Source organism: Rhinolophus hipposideros (assembly GCF_964194185.1).
Source record: "Rhinolophus hipposideros genome assembly, chromosome: 11".
Classification (NCBI taxonomy): domain Eukaryota; kingdom Metazoa; phylum Chordata; class Mammalia; order Chiroptera; family Rhinolophidae; genus Rhinolophus; species Rhinolophus hipposideros.
Window position 1 is genome coordinate 5271206 of NC_138057.1, and position 16526 is coordinate 5287731.

Genomic DNA, 16526 nt, shown 5'->3' on the forward strand with positions numbered 1-16526 from the left:
CAGTGGATTTATTAAAAGAAAAGAAGATAATACACTCCCAAAATAGTGGAAGCGGGCAGGCCAGGCGAAGAGCAACGGCCTGGAGAACAAAGGAGCTTAGGAATTTGTTATCCTCAAAATGAGGGCACGAAATACTTGAAATTTAGGGGTGGTGTTATAGGAGTTCCCAGGTGAGTCCTCAATGACCACTCCTTCCGTTAGGAGGAGGGATTCTTTTGTCTTTATTTGGCCCTTGTCAGAACTGTCATGGCGGCACAGGGGTGGAGATTTCCCCTGCTCATCATGCTAACAGTACTATAGTCTGTTACAATTAGCTAAAATTCACCTTGAGAGGCAAGATGGCACCCTGGGTCTGTTCTCAGCCACTGAAATCTAGTTCTGGCCATTCTGGTAGCAGCACCTTTTCTGAATGATCTGATCTCCTCCTTCCTTTGTTTCTCTGCACATCTTCCTTCCCTTCCTCCCCCTCTCTGCCGGTGGCCTTATTCTTTCTGCCTATGGTAACATTCCTTCCTCAAGAAATCTGGGTCTTTATGATCTTACAAGGAATTTGGGGACAAAAGTCCATCTTCTGAAACTGCTTCCTGCTAACGGGGGCATCATCCCCCCATGGGCACCAGAATTTCTTGCTATTCTATTACAGCGGGGAGGGGGCTATGGAGGCTTTATAGGTTGGTGAAAGGGGTAGCCCTGAGAGAGTACAAAGACTGGACTGGCTGCTTGGTCAAACGGCTGCTAGCATGGTTTCTCCAATCCCAGGAGGGACAGGTTGGAATCCTTGGTGGACAACTCTGGAGATGAAATTGGTGTATTCTAGAGGACACTACTTAACAAGGAGATTGAAAAGATTGGGTTCAAACATTAACAGTAGTATTATAGTCACTAGAGGCCCTGTAGGTATCAGGGAGCCAGGTTAAGAATTTGGCGTGTCTTAAGGTGATTTCTGGGAACTCTAGTAGGAGCTCCTGATGTTTGGTAAGGTGTCCTTCCCTGAGCCAATAATGGCCTTTAGTCTCTAGGACTCCTGGTACCTGGTGGGGAGTCCTAACCTCTACTGACATCCCCAGGATTAACTGGGTGGCTCCTTCCACTAGGAGGGCTGTGGCAGCAGCCACTGCTCAAGCTTCCTAGCCATCCCTTGGCTATAAAATCCAGCTGTTTGAAAAAGTAAGCAACTGGCTGGAAATCTTGTCCCAGTGGTTACATCAGTATTCCCAGTGCTGTTCCTTGCTTCTCCGCAGTGAAGAGGATGAAAGGCATGTTGAGGTCAGGTATGCTTACGGCTGGGGCAGACATTAAGAACCGCTTGATACCTTCAAAGGCATTTTGTTGTTTTAAGTCCAGTCTAATGGTTCGGCGGCATCTGACCCAGCTAGGCCCTCAGATAGAGGCTTGGCCATGACACTGAAACCGGGATCCATGTCCCACAGAATCCTGTCATACCTAGGGAGATTCTAAGTTGTTTTTTTTGTATGAGAAGGGCCAAGCTGGGAAATGGCCTCCGTTTTCTTAGTAGTTAGAGCTCAGTGTGCAGGAGTTAAAATCTATCCAAGGTATTCTACCTGCTGTGAAGAAATTTGGGCCTTTTTCTTGGAGACTTTATACCCTCTAGGGAAGTTAAAACGTGGATGGTATTGGTATCTGAAAGTTTCTTAGTGGGACTGTAAATAAATACTAGATATGATTAAAAAATACAGTGAATGTTTAAATTTTAAAAAGATTATTACAGTAAAAGACACATTGCCATTAATCCTCCTCAAAATACCCCCCTTGCTTTGAACACACTTACCCCATCATTCTTGCCACTTTCTGAAGCAGTTCTGGAAGTCCTCTTTCGTGAGTGTCTTTAGTTGTGCTGTCGTGGCTGCCTCGATGTCCTGCATCAATTGAAAATGTTTACTTTTCATGGTCATTTTGACTTTGGGGAAGAGCAAGCAGTTGCATGATGCCAGATCCAGTGAATAAGGTGGACGAGGATACACTGTAATGGATTTATTTGACAGAAATTGCTATACCAGAAGCAATGTGTGACACAGAGCCTTTCCGTTGTGCTCACAAAATACGGTGAATGCTGCCGCCAAATGCCATCCAATGGAAAGGCAGGGATCTTCAATATGGGAAGCGGTGCATTAAACCTTAGTAACAGTGTGTGACAAGTTTCAACTTGTTCAGTGCAGTCAGTTGGGTGTGAACTGGTTGAAAGAAGGTGTGTTTTAAAGTATACTGTAGGAGCAGCCGGGTGGCTCAGTTGGTTATATCGTGAGCTCTGAACAGCAGGGTTGCCAGTTTGATTCCCACATGGCCCTCTAGTTGTACCCTCCCCAACTAGATTGAAGAACGACTTGGAGCTGATGGGCCCTGGAAAAACACACTGTCCCCCAATAAAATTTAAAAAAATAAAAATTAAAAAAAATGAATAAAATAAAGCGTGCTGTAAATCATGGATCATGAACAATGCCTTAACATGAAATAGGCAAACGGTTTCATCCTCCATCGTGGCAAAGTTCCATGTCTTTCAGGTTTCTGGCCCTGTGGTGGAAAGATTGGTATTCTATCTTAATATAAGCCTGGCTGAGACAGCATGAAGGTCAGGTCCAGAAAAAAGAGGCAGACTCCGGAGCCCCACCAGTAAGAAAAAGAGTAGCAAAGTGTGATTTTCAGCTGCAGAGGAAAGTCAAGCTTTCAGTTGGTCATTCATGACTACCTGAGATTTACTAGTCTACTAAGAGTGAGATAGATGCAGGAAAGTGAAAACAATTTGGACAACAAGCTCTTACAGAAGTGAGAGTGGAGATAAAGCTAGGAGAACTGGTTCCCAGGAGGCTGTTGCTGCAGAGAGGATTGTATGATTGTGGAACTGTGTACCTTGTTGCATGAATATTGTCTTCAGGTTGGTGGAGAGGCCTAGTGACAATCTACCACAATCCATGACCAACTCATCCTCTCACTGGAGACTTCAAGCTGCCGGAGCCCTTCTGGCATTTAAGTGTCTCACCCTCCCCACAATGCGGCTGAAGCCTTCCTGGAGTAATTGTACAAACAGAGGAAGTTGGAGGGAGTAGGTGAGAGGAGTGATCTCAGAAACAGAAAGAGAGCTGACAGCAAAAGCAGCCTCCAGCCTCAGAAAGAAAGCAGAGAGCAAAAGTGGCTTGTGACTTTGTTCTTACTGAGGAAAGTTCAGTCTAGATGCAGGCGAAGAATCATCACCTTCATAGTTGCTACGGATGTCGCCAAAAAATGGGTTCTAGTTATACACCACAGCAAAGAATTCAAGGATGCACCAAATAAGCTAAGCAAGCAGTGGGTTTATTAAATGAAAACAGTACACTCCCAAATAGCAGAAGTGGGCAGGCCAGAAGAGCAACTGCCCCAAAGAACAAAGGGGCATAGGAATTTATTACCTTCAAAATGAGGGCATGAAATATTCAAAATTTAGGGGTGGTGTTATAGGTGTTCCCAGGTGAGTCCTCACTGACCACTCTTGTTCAGAGGAGGAATTCTCTTGTCCTTATTTGGCTCTAATTGGAACTGCCACGAAGGCTCAGGGAGTGGAGATTTTCCCTGCCCATAATGCTAATAACATTATAATCAATTACAATCAGCTAAAGTTCACCTTGAGGGGCAAGATGGTGTCCTGGCCCTGTTCTTGGCCACTGAAATCTAGTTCTGGCTGGTCTGATAGCTGCACCTTTTCTGGAGAATAATCTCATCTCCCTCCTTTGTTTTCCTGCACTTCTTCCTTCCCTGCCTCCCCCTATTTCCCCGGGGGCCCTATTCTTTCTGCCTGCAGCAACATGCTCAAGCATCTAGATTTTTTTTTTTTCCTGAGTGATAGTGAATTTGTAGTTATTTGGGAAAAATATCAAGATTATCAATTTTTCTTATAGGTGTATATTAGAGCTTACTAAAGGATACCAGAACATGCCACCTCAAAATATGCTTCTTTGGCTCTAGCATGATTTTGAGAAAGAGCAGACGAAGTCTCTTTTTTTGTAAGGGACATTTACATTTATAAAGGAAATTCCACCTGTAGCTGGCTCCCTCTCTGAACCAGGAAGAGGAGGAAGACTCTAAATCACGAGAGAATCTGCTTGACAACCTTACCCTTGTTTATCCTGCTATTCCTGCTCATCCCCCAAAAGTGGCTGCCTCCTCCTCCAACATCTCTCTTTTGCTTTTAGCTGAAGATGGTATTTAAGGTGGTGGCTTGGGCCATACGGGGAGTTACTTAGTTTTCCTGGGTCTTTCCCATGTATATATGAAGTGTACGTGTTGATAAACTTCTGTTTGTTTTCCTCTTGTCAATCTCTTATTGTGTGTGTATGGCGGTGAGGAAGGGGATGGTCTCAGCCAAGAAATCAGAGGGTAAAGAAAAAATTACTTTTACTCCTGTACACTGCCACGCATGGATTTAAGTTCCCAAATTAGCTGCTAACTTAGTGATAAATATGAGCTTTTCCAGGCCCAAGTATCTGACGTCAAAGACGAAAGATGAGGGCTAGCAGCTCAAACATTTATTCTGTGCCTCCGTGAGCTGTGTGAGTTATGGTTTAACAGTCCTTTTTAATGAGGATGGTTAAGAATTCCCTTGTCCCCTGTGCCCATGGAATAAGGGATCCCTGTTAACTTCGAAGAATAACGGCAAACATTTCTCCTCCAGTCTTCATGAAGGACCCCACTATGGGAACAGATGGTGAGGGGTTAACACCTCTCTCCCCAACAGCTGAGGCATTCTGGCTTCATCTGTAATGAGCAGGGGTGATTTGTCACCTGCTCCCTGGCACTAATGCCCACAAGTTGATTGGCTTCAGGCAGCTGACTTCCCAAGGGGTGGAAGCACATAAATCTACAGTGGGGGCTTTGTCTTACTGACTCATCTGTGGGGTGTGTGTGTCTGTGTGTATGTGTGTGTGTGTATGTGTGTGATCCACACACCTTCCTCTTAGTCTGGGCTGGTAGGAGGTGCCTGGGGGCAGAGGACAGGGTTATTAGTCCTCACTTCCTCCTGGGGGAGGTTCCTAGTTTCCTTTGTTAGATCTTCAGAGTAGATAGAGATGCCTTTGGTGTGCTGTGCTCAGTTTGATATAATCCACTATAGGAGCCCATTTGTATCACCCAAGTATTTGTGAAGAGATGGCTCTACAGAACTCTGACAGGTGCTACCGGGGACACAGAATTTAAAATGAATGTATCAGGGGTTGCATTTGGCTGCATATAACCTCAAATAAGAGTGGCTCACATCACACAAGCTTATGAGAAAGCAGAGTTGGGAACTGGTGGTGACTGGTGGAGAACCACAGCTACACGTCCTGGCTGAGGGCTCTGCCTCCGGCTTGCCTTCCTGCTGGTCCCAACTCAGCTGTTGGTCTGCAGCAGACACATCCCGGGTATGCATCTCCTTTCCAGAGCTTTCCCAGATGTCAAACCCAGTAACTTCCTGTCACATCTCCTTTGCTACCACCAGCTGCAGGAACACAACGCCAAGTAGCTTCTAGTCAGAAACCGTTCCTTGTCTTTGGTTATTCATCGCTTATAATATCCTGGTTTTATTTTTTAAATTGCAGTAGAATACACATAACATAAAACTTACTATTTTAACCATCTTTAAGTGTGCAGTTCAGTGGCATTCGGTACATTCACACTGTTGTGCAATCATCACCATCCTTAATCTTTAGAACGCTGCTCCTCTTGCAAAATTGAAACTTTCCCCATGAAACACTAACTCCCCGTTTAGCTGCGTATTGTTTTATGGTGATATCTTAAATCTCTCCAAGTATGTTAGAGACTTTCTAACTTACAGATTGTTTCCCAGATTACTTTTTCTACCCCTGCCCAGCCATTTGTTTATGTAAGTATTTCTCTGGCAAACGGTTGGTTCTTTGTCTTTGCACAGTGATCTGTGGATATTTGTTGCATACGGGCTCAGTGGCTGATGGAATTTTGTGCTGTAGTTTTGAACAGAGGTCACATCCTCCCAGGGGTCTTCCCAGTGAGCTTTGACTAGGAAAGAGCTCAGGGGACCCCCAAAGGACCACATGCTCCACTTCAAGGTGTGTCAGCAGGGAGCCCGGGAAGAAGATGCCATTGCTCCAGGCAAGAGGCCTCGGAGAGGGAGAAGCTGGCACCTGCCATTGGTCTTCTGTACTGCACTGAAATTTCTTACATTTTTAAAAAATTACTACATAGTTTTCTACAGTATTAGGATGCCACATTTTATTTAAATTCCCCTTCTGTTGGACATTTAGGGATTTCCATTTTTTAATATGTCAGCAATACTTCTATAAACATCCATTATACACACATGAGTATTTCTCTAGGATGGCTTTTTAGAAATGTAATTCTATTATGAAATATATGTACACTTTAAATTTTGATAGGTACTTCCAAATAGTTCCTCTAAAGTTTTATACCACTCTCCTAACAAAAATGAATGAGAATAAGTCTTCCTCCCCATTCCAGATATGTACACAAGCATTTCCCTACACTGGATATTATTAATCTTTAATATTTGTGCCCACCTAATTAGTTGAAATGATATCTCACTATTTTATTACATTTCTCTGATAATTGTTAAGGGAAAACATTTTCATTAACCATTTGTATGTCTCACTATCTACATAGCTTACTCATGTCATTTGAACACTTTCTCCACTACTAGGTTATTGTACTTTTCTTTTTATGTTGTAAAAAGTTTTTGTGCATTATTTGCTTAACTTTTTTATGGTGTTTTGCTGCATAGAAGTTTAAATTTAAATACAACCGAATCCATTAATTTATTTTCTTTACGTCTTCAGTATTTCATGTTTTAATTAGTAAGCATAAGGTGTGGTAAAAAATACAGTGAATGTTGAAATTTTAAAACAAATGTTGCCATTTGTTTTTTTTAAAAACATTGCCATTAATCCCCCTCAAAATACTCCCCCTTGCTTTGAACACATTTATCCCATTGTTCTTGGCACTTTCTGAAGCCGTTCTGGAAGTCCTCTTTCGTGAGTGTCTTTAGTTGCCCTGTCATGGCTGTCTCCGTGTCCTGAATCAATTGAAAACGTTTACCTTTCATGGTCATTTTGACTTTGGAGAAGAGCCAGAAGTCGCACGTTGTCAGATCCAGTGAATAAAGTGGATGAGGGCACACCGTAATGTTATTATTTGACAGAAATTGCCGTATCAGAAGTGATGTGTGACACAGAGTTTTGTCATGATGGAGGATGAAACCATTTGGCCATTTCATGTTAATGCATTGTTCATGGCCCACGATTTACGGCACACTTTATTTTTATTTTTTAATTTTTAAAAAAAATTCTTTTAAGTCTGGCAAAGATTTATTAGGAAGCTTATTAGTCACAGTGAATAAAAAGCCATGAACAGAAGAAATGAGAGCTCCAAATTCTGGCACTTGGCTTACAACACTAGTTAGAAGCTAATAAACATTAAGAATGTCCCAAGGGGACTCTTACCTAAGTCCCAATCTTTCCTCGACCAGGATACCCACATAGTAATGATGCCCATGCTCTCCCCAGACTGTTGACCTAGGTAGGAGGAAAAAAGACCTTCTCCTCAAGCTATTAATTAAGCATCACCAGGAGAGTCCTGCTCTTCTAGCTATAACCATGGGACACTAATGCATGACAGACAACTCCAACCTGGGCAACTTGACAAGAATGCTGCCGGTGACGAGAAGGAGCAAGCTGGGACGTGAACTTCTAGTTGGAGACCCTCCTGATAGCTAATGCAAACACAAGGCTGAGGCTTCAGAAAGTTTACTGCAGCCCAGGAATAGTTTCCTTTTTTTTTTTAAAAAAAAAAAAAAAAAAGAGAACAAGTCACACACACAAAAAAAGAGAACAAGTCACACAAAAATTCTGCCACAAAACAAAACATTTGAAATCCCATGGCCATAATGACTGGAAAGGCAGGCATTCTCCATGACTGCAGATGCTGAGCAGCCCAAGACCCAATTTCTCCAGGGGCCTAGAGAACTACGGTTGCCTGCTGGCATGCACACAACCCTTCCTGGTGGTGTGGTATCTTCCATAGGCCAGGTTTCTGCAGCAAGCCCTAAAAATAAAGCTTGGCAAAGGCTGAGCAGCCAACTCCTCTGGAATCCCATCTCTTTGTCTTTCCCAACAGGTTGTCATATATCTTCAGTGACACAGGGCCTCTGTGGGAGCCTTGGCCAGCCCTTAGGAAATGAAGTGTGTCTGTGGGGTAACCTGATGGACCCTGTGGTCTGCTAGGTTGGCTAATGCTTCATAATTGCAGATGGTCACTTCATGTCGGCGAAGCTCAGTCCATTCTCCTCTCTGGCCAATATAGAAGACCTTTGTGGTATCTGCTCCAAAGTTTTTTGAAATATGAATTGAGAGATGATAGACATTGGAAAAATGAGAAATTTTTGTAGCATATTCTAATTCTCCTGTAAGATCCCGGTTCAGACTAAAGGTCTGATCTGGCTCCCTGTCTGTATCATCAAAGGACATCTGCGGAATGTTCTTGTACAGTCTCATCTCAGAGGGGTGTGAGTCATCATCCTCTCCCATTATAATGATGCCTTTGAGCTTGACATTGCCTGTAAATCTTGGAGCGGTTGGTCTGCTCCTCCCACGGCTTGAAGACGCCGTGGCCGCTGCCCTCACGGCGCTCATTGAGGCACTGCAGACGCTCCAGGTCGACGCGCAGGTGCAGATCATAGGCCAGATCGTGCTGCTTGCGTGGCTCCTCCTGACCAGCGGCGCACTGGCAGCCGCCCCCGCCATGGCTGTTTCCGTGAGACATATCAACACTGCCGCCCACGGTGGCACACTTTAAAACACACCTTCTCTCACACCTCTCACACCCCAATGACTGCACCGAACAAGGTGAAACTTGTCACACACTGTTACTAAGGTTCGACGCACCACTTCCCATATTGAAGATCCCTGCCTTTCTGTTGGAGGGCACTCGGCAGCAGCATTCACCGTAGTTTTTGATCATACTTCATACTTTATCTTAGTCTGTTTGAGCCATTACAACAAAATACTACAGATCAGGTGGCTTATAAACAACAACAATTTACTTCTCACAGTTTTGGGATCTGGAAGACCAAGATCAAGGCATCAGCAGATTTGGTGCCTGAAGATGCTCACTTCCGGCTTCATAGACAGCCATCTCCTCATTGTGTTCTCATGTGGCAGAGGGGAAGGAGAGCTCTCCAGAGTCTCTTTCATAAGGGCATAAATCCCATTCATGGGAGCTCTACCCTCATGTCCTAATCACCTCCCAAGAGCCCCACTTCCAAAAAACATCACCCTAGAAGTTAGGATTTCAACAAATGAATTTTAGGGAGACACAGACATTCAGTCTGTAACAGTACTTTCCCATCTAACAATCATAAAAACAAATTCTCCCTTGGTTTCAACGGTATAGTTGACTGTTGAGCGACATGGGTGGTAGGGGCTTAGGGAAACCAACCTCTTGAACTGACCTTGAACAATGTGGGTTTGAATTGCACAGGTTAACGTAACTACAGTTAATTGAAAAAAATCAATGTATTAGTGGACCTGTGCAGTTCAAACCTGGACTGTTTGAGGGTCAACTGTACTTTTATAATTTTACCTTTTTACATTTATGTTCTTAGTCAATACAAATTTCTAAGAATATGAGATTCTTAAACTGAGAAGACATACCAATTTTTCTATATGGACAGACAGTTGTCTCAACACCATTTACAATATTAATCCATTTTTTCTCTATTTTTTTTTTTTTTTTTTTGAGGAAGAGGAGGAACAGGACTTTATTGGGGAACAGTGTGTACTTCTGGGACTTTTTTTTTTTTCCAAGTCAAGTTGTTGTCCTTTCGATCTTAGTTGTGGAGGATGCCATTCAGCTTCAAGTTATTGTCCTTTCAGTCTTAGTTGTGGAGGGCGCAGCTCAGCTCCAGGTCCAGTTGCCATTGTTAGTTGCAGGGGGCACAGCCCACCATCCCTTGTGGGAGTCGAACCGGCAACCTTGTGGTTGGGAGCCCACTGGCCCATGTGGGAATCGAAATGGCAGCCTTTGGAGTTAAGAGCACTGAGCTCTAACCGACGGAGCCACCGGACATGCCCTCTCTACTCTTTTGAACTATGACTTTTTTCATGTGCTAAATTCCCACTGGTCAAGTTGCTTTCAGAAGTGCCAAAGCCATACTCTGTTTTCATTTCAAAGCCATACATGCGATAAGACAGTATGTCTCATTATTCTACTCCTTCAACATTTTTCTAGGCAGATTTTATATATTTTATCTTTTAGAAGAATTTTAGAATTCACTTTTCAACTTTCATTGGGCTTGACATTGGCTGAATTTACTAATTAAGTTTGGTAAATTTTTCCTAGTTTTTTGGGGGATTATTTTGCATTACAATTTCTAATGTTCCTGTGTATAGAAAAGCTAGTGATTATTGTTTGTTGAAACCTAATGGAGCTCTTCTACTACTTCCACTAGTTTTTCTATTGATCATTTTGAATTTCGTGTGTAAGATAATCATTTCATTATTCACACTTGCTAGTGTTTTTCTCCTTATCTTATCACATTGGCCAGGACCTCAACTACTATGTGTTCTTATTGTATTTGAAAATTTAATATTATAAAGTAGACAATTTTATTTTTTACAAAATCTTCAAAATAAAGTTCATAATTTTGAATTCTGAAATAGTCATTGCAAACATCAAAAAATAAAAAAGGAAAAAGAGAATACATCACTAATGAAATTACATATCCAAGTATAGAACATCTTGAAATTTCTTTTTGGTAGTTAAAAGTTTCCAACTCCCTCTGCCCCCACCCCCACCCTATGTTTAACATTCTAAATTCTGAAAAAAAAGAATCCATAGCATTCCAGGGCAAAAATATTTTCATAAGATAGAAAAATAATTTATTGGGATATAGGACATTTATCTTGTATGAAGCAACACAGCTATACAAAGCAGTTGAATGCTGTGTTTTTGCAATTGCAAAAAAAGCACCAATTTTAGATGAGACATAGTAGTCTAGGGTAGTACTTCAAAACAATAACTGTGGAAGCTACCAGATTGCTTACAGTGAAGATGAAACTCGGTGTCTTGTTCCCAGGACCCTATGAACAAATCTCCTTTGTGCATGGAAACGGCATTGGTAATTCTTGAGGGACAATAGTGACAATGTCACTATTTATAATCACAGGTTTTTCATTTTAGTCCATAACTTCTCAACTGGCTCCATACCTAAGCTCCTGGCCTCCCACGGTCATGTCCCACACCAGACACAGAGCTACTGTTGCTGCTGCAGGCTAGAACCGGTGCAGATGGCACTGCTCCTGGCAGGGAGTGCCGATCCTGTAGTGCCACCCTGCTCAGCCTCCTGACGACAGAGACCAAACTCCACACGTCTGCATCCAACTTGGGGCACATCAGGGGCTCCAGTTTGGAGGCTCTGCCCTAGAGGACAGACTAAGAGAAGAGTTTCTGGGCATGTGGGCAGCCAGCTGCAGCAATTACTGTCAAGTTGCTCCTCAAAGTGGTATACCGATGTATATTACCAATGCTTCTTTCAATCTGAAGATTGGGTCTTTCCTCCCAGCTTTAGGAAAGGTTTCTATTATTTATTTGATAATTTTCTACCCTTGATTTTTATGTTCTCTTTCCTTCTCTCCTCTCCTTCTTTGAGTGTGTCTCTCTCTCCCCCTTCTCTCCTCTTTTTCTCTCTCTTCCTCTCTCCTTCTCTTCGTCCTTCTCTTTCCTCTTTCCCTCTCTCTCTGTCTCCAACACTCCTACTAGTTAGGCATTGTACCTGGATTAATCCTGGTTTAATCATCTTTATCTCTACTGTTTCTGTCATATTTTGACCCCTCTTTTTCTCTGTGTTCTCTAAGATTTCCTAAAAGATATTTTCCATCTAAATTTATTATTTTATAGTTTTTACAAAACAATTTTAATTTCCAGAGGGTTTTTTTTTTAATGGGTATTCTCAAAGGGCTCATTTTTCATAGTGCTATGCTTTTGTTCTGTGGATGCAATCTTTCCTAAAGTCTCTCCGATGATACTGATCAAAGAGGTTTTATTCTTTTATGTTCTCTGTTTTATGTTCTTATGTTCTCTGAATTCCTTGTTTCTGTCTCCGCCTTCCACTCTTTCTTCAGAATCCTGGTTGCTTTCTTTCATGCCACAAGTTTTCCCTCATCTCTGGCGAGCCCATAAAGGTACCTCAACAGGGACTGCTGACTTGGACTGCCCTCAGCAGGAGTGGGCAGAGAAGTGGCTGAGGCTAAGTTGGGGCTTTGTTCACAAACAACCGCAGTCCAGCACAGAGCGGCCTTCGCTGCGCATCTGCACAGGAGCTGCCCAAACCCTTCCCTGACTGGGCACATTCCTCTGTGCCTTGGGTCAGTGCCTAGCCAATTGTCCTGGCAGCTCAGTGCATGAGATGGGGTGGAGGTGGGGGGATATTCACCGTTCTGTACTCAGATCTTCAGACAGTACTTTGTTTGCAGTTCCATTCTTCTCTCCTCCCCCAACTATTGATCCCTGGGCCCACCTTGCATTCTACAGGCGGAGCAATCTATTCCTATGCTGCCCCCCACCAAACAGTAACTCCTAGTCTAGTTGATTTTCTCTGTGATTTCCTCCGTCAGTGCTCTCCTGTCTGCATTGTGTCTCAGAAATGGGCTGTGATCTTTCCTCTGCATGTGCTTATCCATCAGCATTGCTCATTCTATCGGTGTTTGCTCTCAGGTGCTTATTTACACCTGTCCTTTTCCCTTCCCTTCTGCTCTCACTGGTGCCTAGAGGTGACAGCCAGTGCACACCACAGCAGACACCAAGATGCAAGGACACCAGAGAGTGGAGGGTAAAGCAGGGAGGTTCTGATGCAAATACTGGCTGCATATGCGTACATTTACCAAGTTGAATTGTTTTGGACATTTGAATGTTGATGGAATGGGGATGAACTTGAGGTGAGGAGAGAAAAGTTTTAGTCTGACTACCAGGTGAATGGTATGGCCACTTACTGAGATAGAGGAGAGGGAGAGAGGCAAGAATAGAGGCAAAATCAGAGAACTCTCTCCACGTTATATTTGAGAAGCTTATAATCATTGTAGGGGTTCAGAGCATGTCACCCAAAGATATGCTACTTTGTATAGATGATGTATTATACAATTGTACAGTTGAAACCTATGTAATTTTACTAACCATTGTCACCCCCAATAAGTTTAATTAAAAATGAAATAAATATGTTAAATGAAATAAAATGAAATAAAATGTGAAAAAAAATCTATGCCACTTTGGAATATTGATTATTGTGAATTAAAGTGCTTGAGAAACAGCTGGTGCGAGGACAGTCTGAACTTTTTTGTCCCCTGAAAGCAGGAAATAAATCTCCCAAGTGAATGGTACCTGCCATGGAACAGGAGGGCAGAACACATCTTTACCACCAGAGACAGGAAATTTAGGGCTGGGAAGGCTGTAAAAACAAAACTTTTTACTTTCTCACCAATTTACTACCCCAAGCCCAAACTTCTCAATTTTGTCAATTCTTCACACATTTATTGTTTCTTTATCTAAAAGGTATAAAAACTGCCTGTTTTGGTTACTTCTCTGAGTCTCATATTTTTATGGGGCTCCCATATGTACAAAATTAAATTGGTATTCTCCAATTTAATCTGTCTCGTGTCAATTTCATTATTAGACCAGCAAAAGAACCTAGAAGGGAAGAAGAGAAAAGATTTCCTCTTCTATAATTCATTTTTTAAATTTATTTATTTATTTATTTATTTATTTATTTATTTATTTATTTAAGGAGGGCGCAGCTCACAGTGGCTCATGAGGGGCTTGAACCAGAAATCTTGGTGTTATCAGCACCATGCTCTAACCAATTGAGCTAACCAACCCCCCCCCCCACACACACACACACAATTCAATTAATTGCTTGGCATCTCCTTGAAACTCCTTCTTGGTGTACCATGGTTCAGAGCCCCTTTTATCTTTCTGAGACCAGACCTCCATGAACGACAACTTTTGCACTTACTGCAAGCATTGTTTATTCACTGGCAAAATTCTAAACAGTTTTAGAAACCATTCAAAAAAATAGAACAACTATTTGTAAACCTCAAATTCACGTAATGAAAAGAAAATTTGTCCAGAGAGAAATGAATTAAAAGTCATTATTTTCCTCAGAGAAGGGCTTATAGGTAAGACACAACTATATGATTAAAGTGCTCCTTTGGGCAGGTTTGTTTTTTATCCCCATTCAGGGGTCCATCAGAGATTTCTTTGTCAAATCTAATAATTTTCTGACCCTGCATGGGAAATGAGAAATTCCTTAGGTCAGGCATCCAGTGTCTTGTGTTTTGACAATGTTTGGGACTAACTCAACATGGTATAAATAATGAGTAATGACAAGCTAAGATAAGCTTCAGAATAAGCACTTTGTTTGGCAAAAGAAATTTAGTAGATTTAAGACTGGAACCCAAACCAGAATGAGTAATGAATCAAGAGTTGAGTAAATACTGTTAATGAGAAAACATCCAGCCTAAGAAAAAACTTATGAGAGTTTATTTGAGCCAAACTGATGACAATGGCTGGGAAGCAAAATCTCAACAGATTGAAAAAATGCTCCAGAAAATAGCAAGTTTTGCTACTTATTTTATACATTAGAATCAAAGGAGGAGGGTTACATGAAATCTATTAGTGGTAGATTAAATGGGTGGGAGTAAGCAAAGTGTGGAAATCTCTGGGATTGGATAAAAAGTAAATTGAACAGACAGATACTTCTTTTACATTAGTGGGTACAGGATAATTAAGAATTCACTTTTTTAAAATGAAAATTTATTGGGGTGACAATTGTTAGTAAAGTTACATAGATTTCAAGTGTACAATTCTGTGTTACATCATCTATAAATCCCATTGTGTGTTCACCACTCAGAGTCAGTTCTCTTTCCACCACCATATATTTGATCCCCTTTACCCTCATCTACCACCCACCTCCCCCTTACACTCTGGTAACCACTAAACTATTGTCTGTGTCTATGAGTTTTTGTTTCTTTATTTGTTTGTCATGTTCTTTGTTGTTTTCAGTTTTATGTACCATATATCAGTGAAATCACATGGTTCTCGACATTTTCTGTATGACTTATTTCACTCAGTGTCAAAATCTCAAGACCCATCCATGTTGTCACAAATGATACTATTTCATCTTTTCTTATGGCAGAATAGTATTCTATTGTGTATATACCACAACTTCTTCATCCAATCATCTATCGAAGGACACTTTGGTTATTTCCATGTCTTGGCCACCGTAAATAAAGCTGAAAACAAACATTGGAGCACGTCTATCTTTAGGGGTAAATGTTTTCAGATTTTTTTGACAGACACCCAGGAGAGGTGTGGATCTTATGCTAATTCTATTCTTAATTTTTTGAGGAACCTCCACACTGCCTTCCATAGCGGCTGCACCAGTCTACATTCCGACCAACAATGTATGAGGGTTCCTTTTTCTCCACAGCCTCTCCAACACTTGTTACTATTTGTCTTGTTGATGATAGCCATTCTAACTGGGGTGAGGTGATATCTCATGTGGTTTTGGTTTGCATTTCTCTGATGGTTAGTGATGTTGAACATTTTTTCATATGTCTATTGGCCATTTGTATGTCTTCTTTGGAGAAATGTCTCTTCAGGTCCTCTGCCCAGTTTTTCAATTGGATTGTTTGTTTTTCTGTTGTTGTTGCATTGTATGAGTTCCTTATATATTTTGGAATAGCCTCTTATAGGAGGTGTTGTTTATAAAAATCTTCTCCCATTTGGTTGGTTGCCTCTTTATTTTGTCAATAGTTTCTTTTGCTGTGCAGAAGCTTTTAAGTTTCATATAGTCCCATTCGTTTATTTTAGCTTTTACTTCCCTGGCCTTTGAGGTCAAATTCATAAAATGCTCTTTGAACCCAAGGTCCATAAGTTTAGTACCTATGTTTTCTTCTATGCAGTTTATTGTTTCAGGTCTTATGCTTAAGTCTTTGATCCATTTTGAGTTAATTTTGGCACATGGTGACAGATAGCAGTCCAGTTTCATTCTTTTGTATGTGGCTTTACAATTCTCTCAGAATTATTTGTTGAAGAGGCTGTTTTTTCTCCATTGTCAAAAATTATCTGTCCATATTTATGTGGGTTTATTTTTGGGTTCTCAATTCTATTCCATTGGTCTGTGTGTCTGTTTTTCTGTTAATACCATACTGTTTTGATAATTGTTGCCCTGTAGTACAAGATGAAGTCAGGGAGTGTGATACCTCCAATATTGTTCTTTTTTCTTAGGATTTCTTTGGCTATTTGGGGTATTTTGTAGTTCCATACAAATCTGATTTATTTTGTTCTATTTCTTTAAAAAATGCCATTGGGATTTTGATGGGGATTGCATTAAATCTGCATATTGCTTTGGGTAATGTGGCCATTTTAACTATGTTGATTCTTCCACTCCATGAGCACGGAATGTCTTTCCATTTCTTTGTGTCTTCTTCAATTTCTTTAAAAAATGTCTTATAGTTTTC

At 41.4% G+C, this 16526-nt stretch overlaps 1 pseudogene across 1 annotated transcript; it reads right to left on the reverse strand.

The window, feature by feature from the left end:
* Positions 1–8162: 8162 nt before the first annotated feature.
* On the reverse strand, positions 8163–8775 carry LOC308504987 (PITH domain-containing protein 1-like; annotated as a pseudogene). The gene has a single exon. The product of its transcript is annotated as a PITH domain-containing protein 1-like (transcript).
* Positions 8776–16526: the final 7751 nt, after the last annotated feature.